Raw genomic sequence first — 11,069 nt, forward strand, 5'->3', positions numbered from 1 at the left:
AGCCTTATATTTTCTTCTCTATGTAATTATTGGAAACCCACAGTAGAATGCAAGCTCCTGAAGGGCAGCAGCTATTTTATTTTTGTCTTTTTTTACATATATTTATCTCCTTTGATCCTCAGTAACAACCCTGTGAGATAAGTACTATGATTATTTCCATTTTACAGATAAAAAAACAAGAGTGTTTAAGCGACTTGCCTTGGATCACACAACTAGTAAATGGCAAAGGCAGGATTTGAACTCAGATCATCTTGACTCCCAAGTACAACACTCTATCCCCTATGCCATCTGTTTTTAATTGTTTGCTAAACTGAAGTAGAAGTCCGCACTTCAAGGGTTTATAGTGTGCTTCAGATCACATAAGATATAAGGATGCTCTGCATTCTCAAAGCATTGCTGATCTTAAAAGCATAGATCTCCATAATGTCTACAGCAACTCACTAATTGTTTAAGTCATCAATTCATTGTAGTATGACCTTGAGCAAATCAATTAACTTCTCTGGGTCTCAGTTTCCTCATCTGCAAAATGGGAAGGGTGAGAAGATTAGGACTAACCTAGATGGCATCTTAGGTCCTTTCCAATTCTATGACAAACTCATCGATCCTCTTAGAGAATGTGAATTTTTCTTCTTCTATGAAATGGAAATAATAACACCTGCCCTACTGTGATTGTTGCAAGGATTCAGCGAGATAAATAGATGTAAAGTGCTTTGTGACTGTAAGGTGGCATATAAATATAAGCAATTATGCTCCTTCTAAGCCTTTTTCCTATGAATGCACAGACTCCTAATAAATAATGATGAGGCAGGAATTAGCCACAGAAATGCATTTCCTTCTAAATACACAGAGCATCATTTTATTTGGGTGCTATTTTTTTAATTGTCCTTATTAGAAAAGGGAAAAAATATCATTTTTAACAAAGAGAAACCATCTGAATGAAAACCTGGTACTATATTTCATACTGTAACAAGGTTTCAGAATTAGAGTATGTTGCCCAAACACCTGTTTTTTTCTTTCCCATCTAGGGCAGAACAGCAGAGCGATTCACTCTCCCACACGAGCCTCGCATCTGTCATTATCTTACTGATGCTGCCCACAAAGGACTGAAGCCCTGGTTTTATTCCAGCTTCTTCCCTGCCTTTGGATCGCAGGCTGTTATTTTATTTTTCCCATCTCCTGCTGTTCCTTTTCTGTAGCAGCCTTTGTGCAAGGGGCCTCGTAAGGAGATGAAGCTGACAGACATTGGATCGTTGAAAACCACCTTTTGTAGCCCCCTTTTATAGGGAGAATGTGTGCCTCCATGACTTACTGGGTTTGTAAGAGGGCCTTTGGTGCCTGGCAGCATCACAGGCTTGCCCCGCTGTTAAGACTCATCACACTAAAGTGTGTGTCATTTGGAAGTCATCACAAAGGATCAAACAGAATGGCTTGAAAGAATTCGTTTCTAGTTTTATTAATGCCCTGAGCTTAAGAACAACTAGTTGCAAACTCTCAGACTATTGGCCGTGGGGTCTGAGGATGTCCTACCTACCCTACAAAGCTTTGGGCTCCTCGAGTGGCTCACACTTTTAAACCTGACCTATTCAGCTGAATGTCTCCCATTGGGCCAAACCTTTTGATGGGAACTTTCTCCCTGGCAGTATCTCCATAGGATGGCCCCAAGCTTTGAGGGCTGACCTGGCTGGGCAATGCTCAGGGAGGATGCTTGTGGAAGAGGCAGTGATCACTCACTGCCTCTGAAACAAAACTATAGACTCCTACACAGATAATCAAACAAGACTAAATATTCCCAGCTTCTCCTTTGGCATTTGTTCATACACACACACACACACACACACACACACACACACACACACACACACACNCATTTGTTCACACACACACACACACACACACACACACACACACACACACACACACACCACACACACTTCGAGGTACATGCTGCCCCTTCATGTCCCCTTTAAGTTGGCCCTAGTTTATTTGGTTGGGTTTTATTTTTTCATTTTAGCCTAGTTTCATCTGGATAAAAATGCCACAAATTTGAGGAAAGAGAAGTAGAACAGCAATATCCCTAGGGAGGACACTAAGTCCCACATTTTCCCTACACAGCAAGGAGGCTGAAGGTAAAGAACCTCAGCTGTAGTATAGTAAGAAAGTACCAGTTATTTCAAAGGCTTGAAAGTGTTGCAAAGCATCCTTTAAATTTTGAGCCCTAGGGCAAAGGTCCAGTTGCCTTACCCTATTTATATTTTTGCCCACAAAAGCAGTGGGTCCTTAATTTGTTTTTCGATTAAGTTGTAAGATATTATGAACTTATTCCCCAAAAAGCTACACAAAATGCTACCCACCTCTTTATTCTAATTCACAATGAGTCTAAGGTTTGTATGCTGCTAGATATTTGTCTGGCCATTGCAGCACTCTCCTAGGGGCAGAGAGTAATATATTACCATTTTGCTAAATTACATTTGCCTCTCATCTTACCTAACTGTACCTTGGCAAGGTCTGGAAGAAATCCTAAATGAAACAAAAAGAGAGTTTATCAATCAGGAGGAAATGTGGCAGAGCAGAAAAAGTGAGAAGTTTGGAGTCAGCAGAGCCTAGGCTTGGCCTCCCACCTGGACTGTTGATCTGCTTGACTGTAAGCAAATCACATGAGTTCTCTAAGGAAATCTGTTTCCTCTTCTATAAAATGGAGGCAGGGATGATAATAGCACTCCACTCACAAGGTTGTTGTGAGGATCAAAAGGCATGCAAAGCACTTTATAGATGGCTCAGTAAATAGAAAAGCCAGACTTAAAGATGGGAGGTCCTGGGTTCAAATATGACCTCAGATACTTCCTAGCTGTGTGACCCTGGGCAAATCATTTAACCCCCTTTGCCTACCCATTATTACTCTTGTGCTTTGGAACTGATATTCAGTATTAATACTAAGATGAAAAGAAAGGGTTTCTTAATAATAATAATGAATTTTAAAGTACTTTGCAAATCAAAAACTGGTATATAAATGGGAGCCATCATTATAAGACCAGTGGAAATCCTGAATACTAAAAAATGCTTTCTTCAATAAGAATGGGTTCAAGTAAAGTGCCCTTTCCCACTACAGTCATCCAATCAATAGAAGTAGGAGATGGGGAGGCTTTTTTTTTAATTAAGTTTGGAAAACAAGCTAAGAAGATCATCACATATCATCCTTTACCTAAAACTCAGATTCCTGAAAGCTGAGAGCTGCAAATTGGGACTCAATTTCTCTAAATGAAAACCCTAGATGATAAAGAATAATGCTCCCTCCACTAACCTTCACTGTCTTGTGGCCCCAGGCAATATAACGGAACCCATCTAACACCAGCTCTTTCCATTAAGCCTAATACTGCAAGAAACATCCCCCTCTCCCTGGCTACATTAGCGTGGAAAGCAATCACCAGTGTGTGTGTGTGTGTGTGTGTGTGTGTGTGTGTGTGTGTGTGTGCAGGGAGGGAGGGGGAGTTCATCTCAGGAAAGCAGGACTTAAAAACAAAAACATAAATCGTTCAGCTGCTCCTGGTAAACAGCTTGTCTTTTGCTCCCTTCACTAGCTCTCCATCATCAGAATCCATGCAGTTTGGTTTTTTCAAGAGAATAGCTATTCTTGGAAACCGAGAGATCTTTCATTAGACTGATAGCCAATGCTTAGAGACAATATTTGTGGAGAAGACCGTGGTCACAGCCTCAATGCAATTAGAGATCCTTACACAGATAATAAGCAGCACTAAATATTCTCAATTTCTCCTTCCTCTTTACACATGCATACACACATAAACATATATATAAATACATACACATACATAAATACATGCATGCACACACATACACGAAGTGTATGTGTGTAGTAACACAATGAGGATTTTTCTACTGGCTTCAAGGTAAGAACCTTCATTTCTATACCTTTTTGAAAAGACCAACTGGAAACTAACATAATCAGACCTAACTCACCACCTTTGCAAATGTCCACAGAGAGCAATGGTTCTCTCCATTTTCAGAGACTCTAAGTTTGGTCCTTCTCTCACTCAATTTTTTACTATTTACATTCTGTATTGATTAAAGGAATGCCTTTTGTGGCAACGGCTACTCTGAAAAAGACTGCTATAAGTCTTACAGCAAACCTTGTGTGTGTGTGTTTTGTGTCTCTCTGATTATCACTGTCTCTGCCTGATTCTGTCTTTGTCTGTCTGTCTCTCTCTTTCTTGAGGTCTTTTACCCCTCCTCACACTTTTCTGTTTATTTGTATAGACAGATAGATAGATAGATAGATAGATAGATAGATAGATAGATAGATGGATGGACAGTTAGATACATATATACACATAATAAAAATGTGTACACATGGGGGTTTTGATTTTCAAAAATTGCTAGTGAAAAATCCATCTAAGGACAGCATACTCAATCAACAATACCATGTGCCAGGCACTGCACTTGACACCAAGGTATACAAAAATGGAATATTCTCTGGCTATAAAAAAATCTATAAGTTATCAGAAGAGAAAAGGAGGGAGAAGGGAATAGGGAAATTCTAGTCCAGTTTCAATCATTGTTTGTACTTTCAAGTCAAGAGATTTGTGTTCATATCTCACCTTTGCCCCTAATTAGCTGGGAAATCCTAAGCAAGACACACTATTTCTAGAGGGATGAACAGGTGTTTCCAGACTAAGATTCAGCCATCTTAAAAAAAAGAGCAACAATCCATCTTCATTCAAGATATATCTATGGAATGAACTGTTGTTTTGGTGTCAACTTCCAGCTCTATTATTAACCACTTTTCTGACAGACTTATCTCTGGGACTCAGATTCTTCATCAATAGACTGTTAGCTCCTTGAGGACAGGAACTGTTTCTTTGTGGTCTTTGCATTCCCAGAACCAAATCTAGTGTCTGCCACATCTTGGGAGCTTGATAAATCCTTGTTGTTTGATCTGTAAAATGAAGTCTTGTATTATAGGGCTGTGAATGTCTCTTGAAACAAAGTTAAGTGAAGAAGCATTTATTAAGTGCTTACAATGTGCCAGGAGCTGTATTTAGCAATGGGAATACAAATATAAGCATAAAGAAAGGCAATTCTTGCCCTAAAGGAGTTTATAGTCTAAGGGAGAAGATAATACATAAAAGGATGCTGAAGAGCTAAAGAAGAGAGTAGAAGAGGAATTATACCTGCTAGAGATAGAGATATTAGTGACAGTCCAGAGGATAACTGGTGTGATTTAGAGGGATTGATGATGTAGTTGGCCTCAGCTCTTTCCTTAAAATGGGGGTTCTGGAAGAAAACAGCCAATCAGAAGGAGCCACAGGGATAGAGTGTTTGTTTCCAGTGTGACAAGGTTATGTATCTACAATATAAACATGGCAGTAGTGTTTGTACCCTTATCAGCTGTATTCCCCAAGTGCCAAATGCTGGGGGGAGACTGAAAGGTTTTACCATTCATAGAAGAAAGAAAGTACATTGTCAAGGCTATCTGTAGAAGCCTGCTAAACATCTCTGTGCACCAGCTAAAAGAAAAGATTTAAGTATTCAGGACTGCCTATCAGGTAGCTCTACCAGGCAATAATTCTCTGTTGTATTTCTAAAAGGGTCATGGCTTAGCTGTCTTTATTTTGCTGTCCTACTTAGCCAGGTGTCACAAGGGTTGCCAGCCACACTGAAATCAATTAGTGTCCATGCATGTTCAGAGATATGATAGAATGTCAAGACTGGTTGAAAAACCTTACCCTGGAGTCAATTAGGTCCATTGTCTGTATGGAATGTTTCACCTTTAATGTCGTCTCCCTTTACTGTTCTCCAAAGGATAATAATCAAGGACTTGAAAAGAGAGAAATGCTAAACTCTCAGAATGGTAGGAACAGAAAGGAACTCAGAGCATGGAATGATGGGATCTTATATTAGGAGTTCGAAAGAAGTCAGAGGTCCTCTTCTCTAATATTCCCATTCTATAGATGAGAAAATAGTCCTGGAGAGGTTAAGTGACTTGTCCAATGTCACATGAGTGATAAGTCACAGAGCTAGGTATCCACTCAAGGTCATATGTCTAGAAATCCAACAACCTCTCTGCTATACCAAGCTACTTCTCGTACCCATGTCTTTTAACCTGGATCCCAGAGAAGTTCTAGGCTTGAGTCCTAGTTCTACAATTAACTCACTATGTGACTTCATACCAGATGTGAAATCCTTGATTTCCTTTTTGTATATATGCCATTGCAATGTCTGGCCATGGGGCTTTGAAAAAAATGCTAAATAAACATTTTGTAAAGCAGGGAAGGAAAAGATTGGAATAGATAGGCAATTAGATAATGGATGGTTTGCATTCCACAGAGGCATGTGAGTGGAGCATTGATGATGTCTTTCACCAGATCTCCAGATGGAATGTCCCTTTAAGACCATCTAATTTTTTTAGGAGACAATTGGCTTCTCAAGATCTTTTATTCCCAAATGGAGACCTTCCGCTATTAATGTGATATCTCATTCATTATGATTATAGGATCCTTCCACTACATCTTTTTTTTAAAACTCTTATGTTCCATCTTAGAATCAATACTTGGTATTGGTTCCAAGGCAGAAAAGTGGGTAAGGGTTAGACGATGGAGGTAACACAGCTGGGAAGTGCCTGAGGCTAGATTTGAACCTGGGAATTCTTACCTCTATCTCAATCCACTGAGTCACCTAGCTGCTCCCCTATTACCTCTTAATACAGGAATCTTTACCACAAATTCAAGGGGAAGAAATATTGAATTAAAAATTCCATCTGCCTGTTGCTTCTTCTGTTTCTAGGAGAATAAGAATACAAGCATTAGGAGCCCTGGATTTCTTATTCTTTTTTTTCTAACTTATTTTTTAATGTAAACTTATTCATATATTTGTTTATTTATTATTATAATAAAACATCCACGGAACTCTCTCTCTCCTTCCCTTCCTTCCATTGGAGAAGGCATCATTTGACAAAAATATATGTTTGTATATAAAACTATGTCTTGATTATTTCTGTGTATGAGTTCTTTCTCTGGAGATGAACATACACAAGTCATTCTTCAAACAGTATTTCTGTTGCTGTATATAATGTTCTCTTGTTTCTACTCATTTCACTCTTCATAACTTCATATAGGTCATTCTATGTTTTTTTAATTAACCTGTCATCATTTCTTATGGCACAAGAGCATTCATCACAATCATATGCCACAAATTTTTTATCCATTCCCCATTTGATGGGCATCCCCTCAATTTCCAGTCCTTTCCCACCACAAAGGAAGCCACTAAAAATATTTTAGAACATACAAGTTCTTTTCTTTATTCACTGATAACTTTAGGAAATGCACCTAATAACAGTATTTCTAGATCAAAAGGTATAAACCATTCTATAACTCCTTTAGGCATAATTCCAAATTGTTCTGCAAAATAGTTCTTCAACACCATCACAAACTCATTGTAAAACTTTTGTTCATCCTCCTTCCAGTTGTCTGAACATTAAGTTAGGATAGTGTAGACACATACAGGCAGATTATTATAGTGAAAAGACTGCTAAGCTTGGCATCAAGAAAACTTGGGTTCAAATCTCACTTTAGAATTTACTAGCTGTGTAAAATAGGGTAAGTTAGTCCTAAGGGAGGCCTCAGGTAGGTCCCTAGGAATTACCTATTAAGTGGTTATTTCTGATTTCTCTGTTATCTGTGAATCAATCACTGAATCAACAGGCATAATTAAGCAACTACTATGTTTTAAGCACTATGCTAGGCACTAAAGATATAACACTTCTTTGCTGGTTTGAACTGTGAATTGATGCAAGCATTCTGGAGAGCAATATGAACTCAGGCTCAAAGGGCCACTAAACTATGCATATGACCCAGCAATATCACTACTGGGTCTGTATCCCAAAGAGATCAGAGATAAGGAAAAAAATTTGTCTGTGCCAAAATATTTTTAACAGCTCTTTTTGTAGTTGCAAAGAATTAGAAAATTAAGGAATTGCTCATCACTTGGGGAATGGATGAACAAGTTGTGGTATATGGTTGTAATGGAATACTATTGCACCATAAGGAACAATGAACAGAATGAGTTCAGAAAAACCTGGAAAGACTTATATGAACTGATGCAAAGTGAAGTGAGCAAAACCAAGAGAACAATGTATACAATAACATAAATATTATACAATAATCAATTGTGAAGGATTAAAAACCATTATCAGGAAAGTGGATCTCCAAAATAACCACAAAAGAAGTGCTATCCATAGCCAAAGAAGGAACTATTGGAATCTGAATGCAGTTCAAAACACGCTATCTTCCACTACATATCCTTCATGAGATTTCTATTGTATGCATGACATGTACTTTCTATCATGACATGACCAACTTGGAAATATATGTGTTACATGTAAGTATGGGTATAGCCTATCTCAGACTTATTCACTACTTCTGGGGAAACGGAGAGGGCAAGGAGAGAGAAAATCTGAATTTTAAAATGTGAGCAAACAATTGTCAAAAATTGTCTTTCCATTAAACTGAAAAAATAAAACATAAAGATAAGAAAATAAATGCAGTTAGTCAGTCAACATTCAATAAATACTTATTAAACAATTACTATGTGCCAGGCACCAGGCAAAGTGCTGGGAATGCAAACACAAGCAAAATGAAAAATAATTCCTGCCCTTAAGGAGCTTATATTCTCATAGCAGAAGGCAAAATATAAAAAAGATCTGAAAAGAGAGGGGTAGGGAAAAATATTCATGTCATGGTGACAGAGTTTAGAGCAGGGGTCAGCAATGTATGGCTTGAGCCATATCTGGCTCTTTTGAGGGCCAGATATGGCTCTTTCTGCAGGAGCCATAAAGTCAATTTTTTTTCAGGCGCTGTTACAGGAGCGGCACTGTGAGCACTGTACGGCTCTCACGAAATTACATTTTTAAAAATGTGGCGTTTGTGGCTCTCACGGACAAAAAGGTTGCCGACCCCTGGTTTAGAGGGTCAGGATTGGGCTGAAAAAGAAGTAAAAGATAGTTGGCCTAGGTCCTTCCTCAAAATTCCTCAAAAAAAGTTTTGGAGGGACTCATCAATGGGAGAGAGAGTAAAAGGAGCTAAGAAATCTTCTAGAATGAGAAGACACCTGATACACAGTGAGAAAGACTAATGTTGAAAGTGGATAAAGAGAAGAGTAAAGGATAAGGACAACTAAGTGGCTCAGAAGCCTAGAGGTGGGAGGAGCTGGCTTCAATTCTGCCCTCAGACACTTTCTAGCTATGTGACTCTGGACAAGTCACTTAATCCCAATCACTTAGCCCTTACCACTCTTCTGTCTTGGAATCAATACTTAATGTGGATTCTAAAACAGAAGGTAAGAGTTTGTTTTTTTAAAGTGAAGGCTAGTCAGTGCCAAAAGCTTACATTTTAATAAAGAAATAATGTAGACATTCACAGATTTGACACATTGCCAAAAACCACATGAGATAATCATATTTTAAATGCATCAGGGGAGTTTACTTATAAAAGAAATATTTTGATGAATGAAAATATTATTTTAAATGCAAAAACACTCACTCCCCTAACATTTCTATTTTGTAAAATTTGTATTTCTATATGCCCGGTTTTGACTAACCTTTCCTATATTATCTACCCCTAACATAAGAAGAAAAATATTAGAATAGGAAAAACCCTGTGGAGATCCTCTAAGGGAAAAGTTACCTTCATATAACTGATTGTTATTGTTACATTTCTGATCAAAGGGAGATTGTAGCCCTTGTAAGGGTTGGTGTTGCAAATGGTTAGTATCACAGGAAAATTATGTCTTCAGCTATTCCCTCTCCACAGTATGGGCAGAACCACTCTTTCCTTCCTGCAGACTGGGCATAACTTTCCTTTAGTTATAACCTTCATTGTCTTATTACTCAGAAGAGCAACTTTCATAAAGATCTTCAATGGGGTGTGAACTTGCCTTGAGGCACTTGCTTGTGAGGGAATCTTTACTCCTAACCACCACTTAATTCAGCTCATCTAGGACGCTGACTCTTTGTCAAGGAAGAAGGAACCTGGACTCAGCTTTGCTCTGCTTTGGAAAGTTTTTCAAATATTAACAAACCAAAACCATAAAATTCTTCCTCATTTGAATCAAGCCCCCAGCCAAGAGAAAGTCTGATGCTTTGAACCAAGGTTTGACCTTTCTCCTGTTTTATCTCAGTATAGCACAAATTCACTTTCTCCTTTAAAATAATGAATCACACAACCGGAAACAATTAAAATGAATCTTACTTTATCTAGAGTAAACTGGCTTAAAAGTACTATTTAAGTCAGCAAATAAACCACTTTGAAGAACAGATAAGCTTTGGATTTAACATGTGTTTTCCCAGAGAGAGAAAGTAGAAGAGGGGCAAGTAAATGATACTATCTACATAAATGCTTCAGCAGGGAAAAGTTCAGTATCAGGGGCATTAGGCTCTCCTATTGCTTTAATGGACCCAGGGGCTGCTGCCAAGACCTCCAGCACCTCAAGTCTCCTGCTCCAACTTCCATTCCATTGCCTCAGTCACAATCTGCACAGCTCGTGAGCATTTTCTCCCAAACTTCTCTCTATCTCTCTCAGGATGGGACGAATATAACACTGTCGCTCTGAGATTGCATTCCTCATGGGTTTACAAATCTAGTCTCTGAGAACCTCCTCTCTGTCTACAAAGGAAAAGTTCAACCCCAAAAACTTGCTAATAGACATTAAGAGAACAGAAGTATTTGTCAAGTAGTGACACAGGCAGAGCATCTCTCTCTTTTTTTTTTCTTAAATCTTTACCTTTTGTTTTAGAATCAATACTGTGGTTAGGTTCCAAAGCAGAAAAGATGTACAGGCTAGGCAGTGGGGGTTAAGGGACTTGCCCAGAGTCACACAGCTAAAAACGTGTCTGAGGCCAGAATTAAACCAAAGACCTCCAGTCTCTAGAACTATCCACTGAATCACCTAACTGACCCCTACCTCTCATATTTTTAACTGTGGTTGTATACTTGATAATTTTGATTCAAATACATACCAGGACCAGGAGAGCCACTCAATAACCAATAGGGGGTAGCATAATG

This window comes from Gracilinanus agilis, chromosome 6, assembly GCF_016433145.1.
Source record: "Gracilinanus agilis isolate LMUSP501 chromosome 6, AgileGrace, whole genome shotgun sequence".
Classification (NCBI taxonomy): domain Eukaryota; kingdom Metazoa; phylum Chordata; class Mammalia; order Didelphimorphia; family Didelphidae; genus Gracilinanus; species Gracilinanus agilis.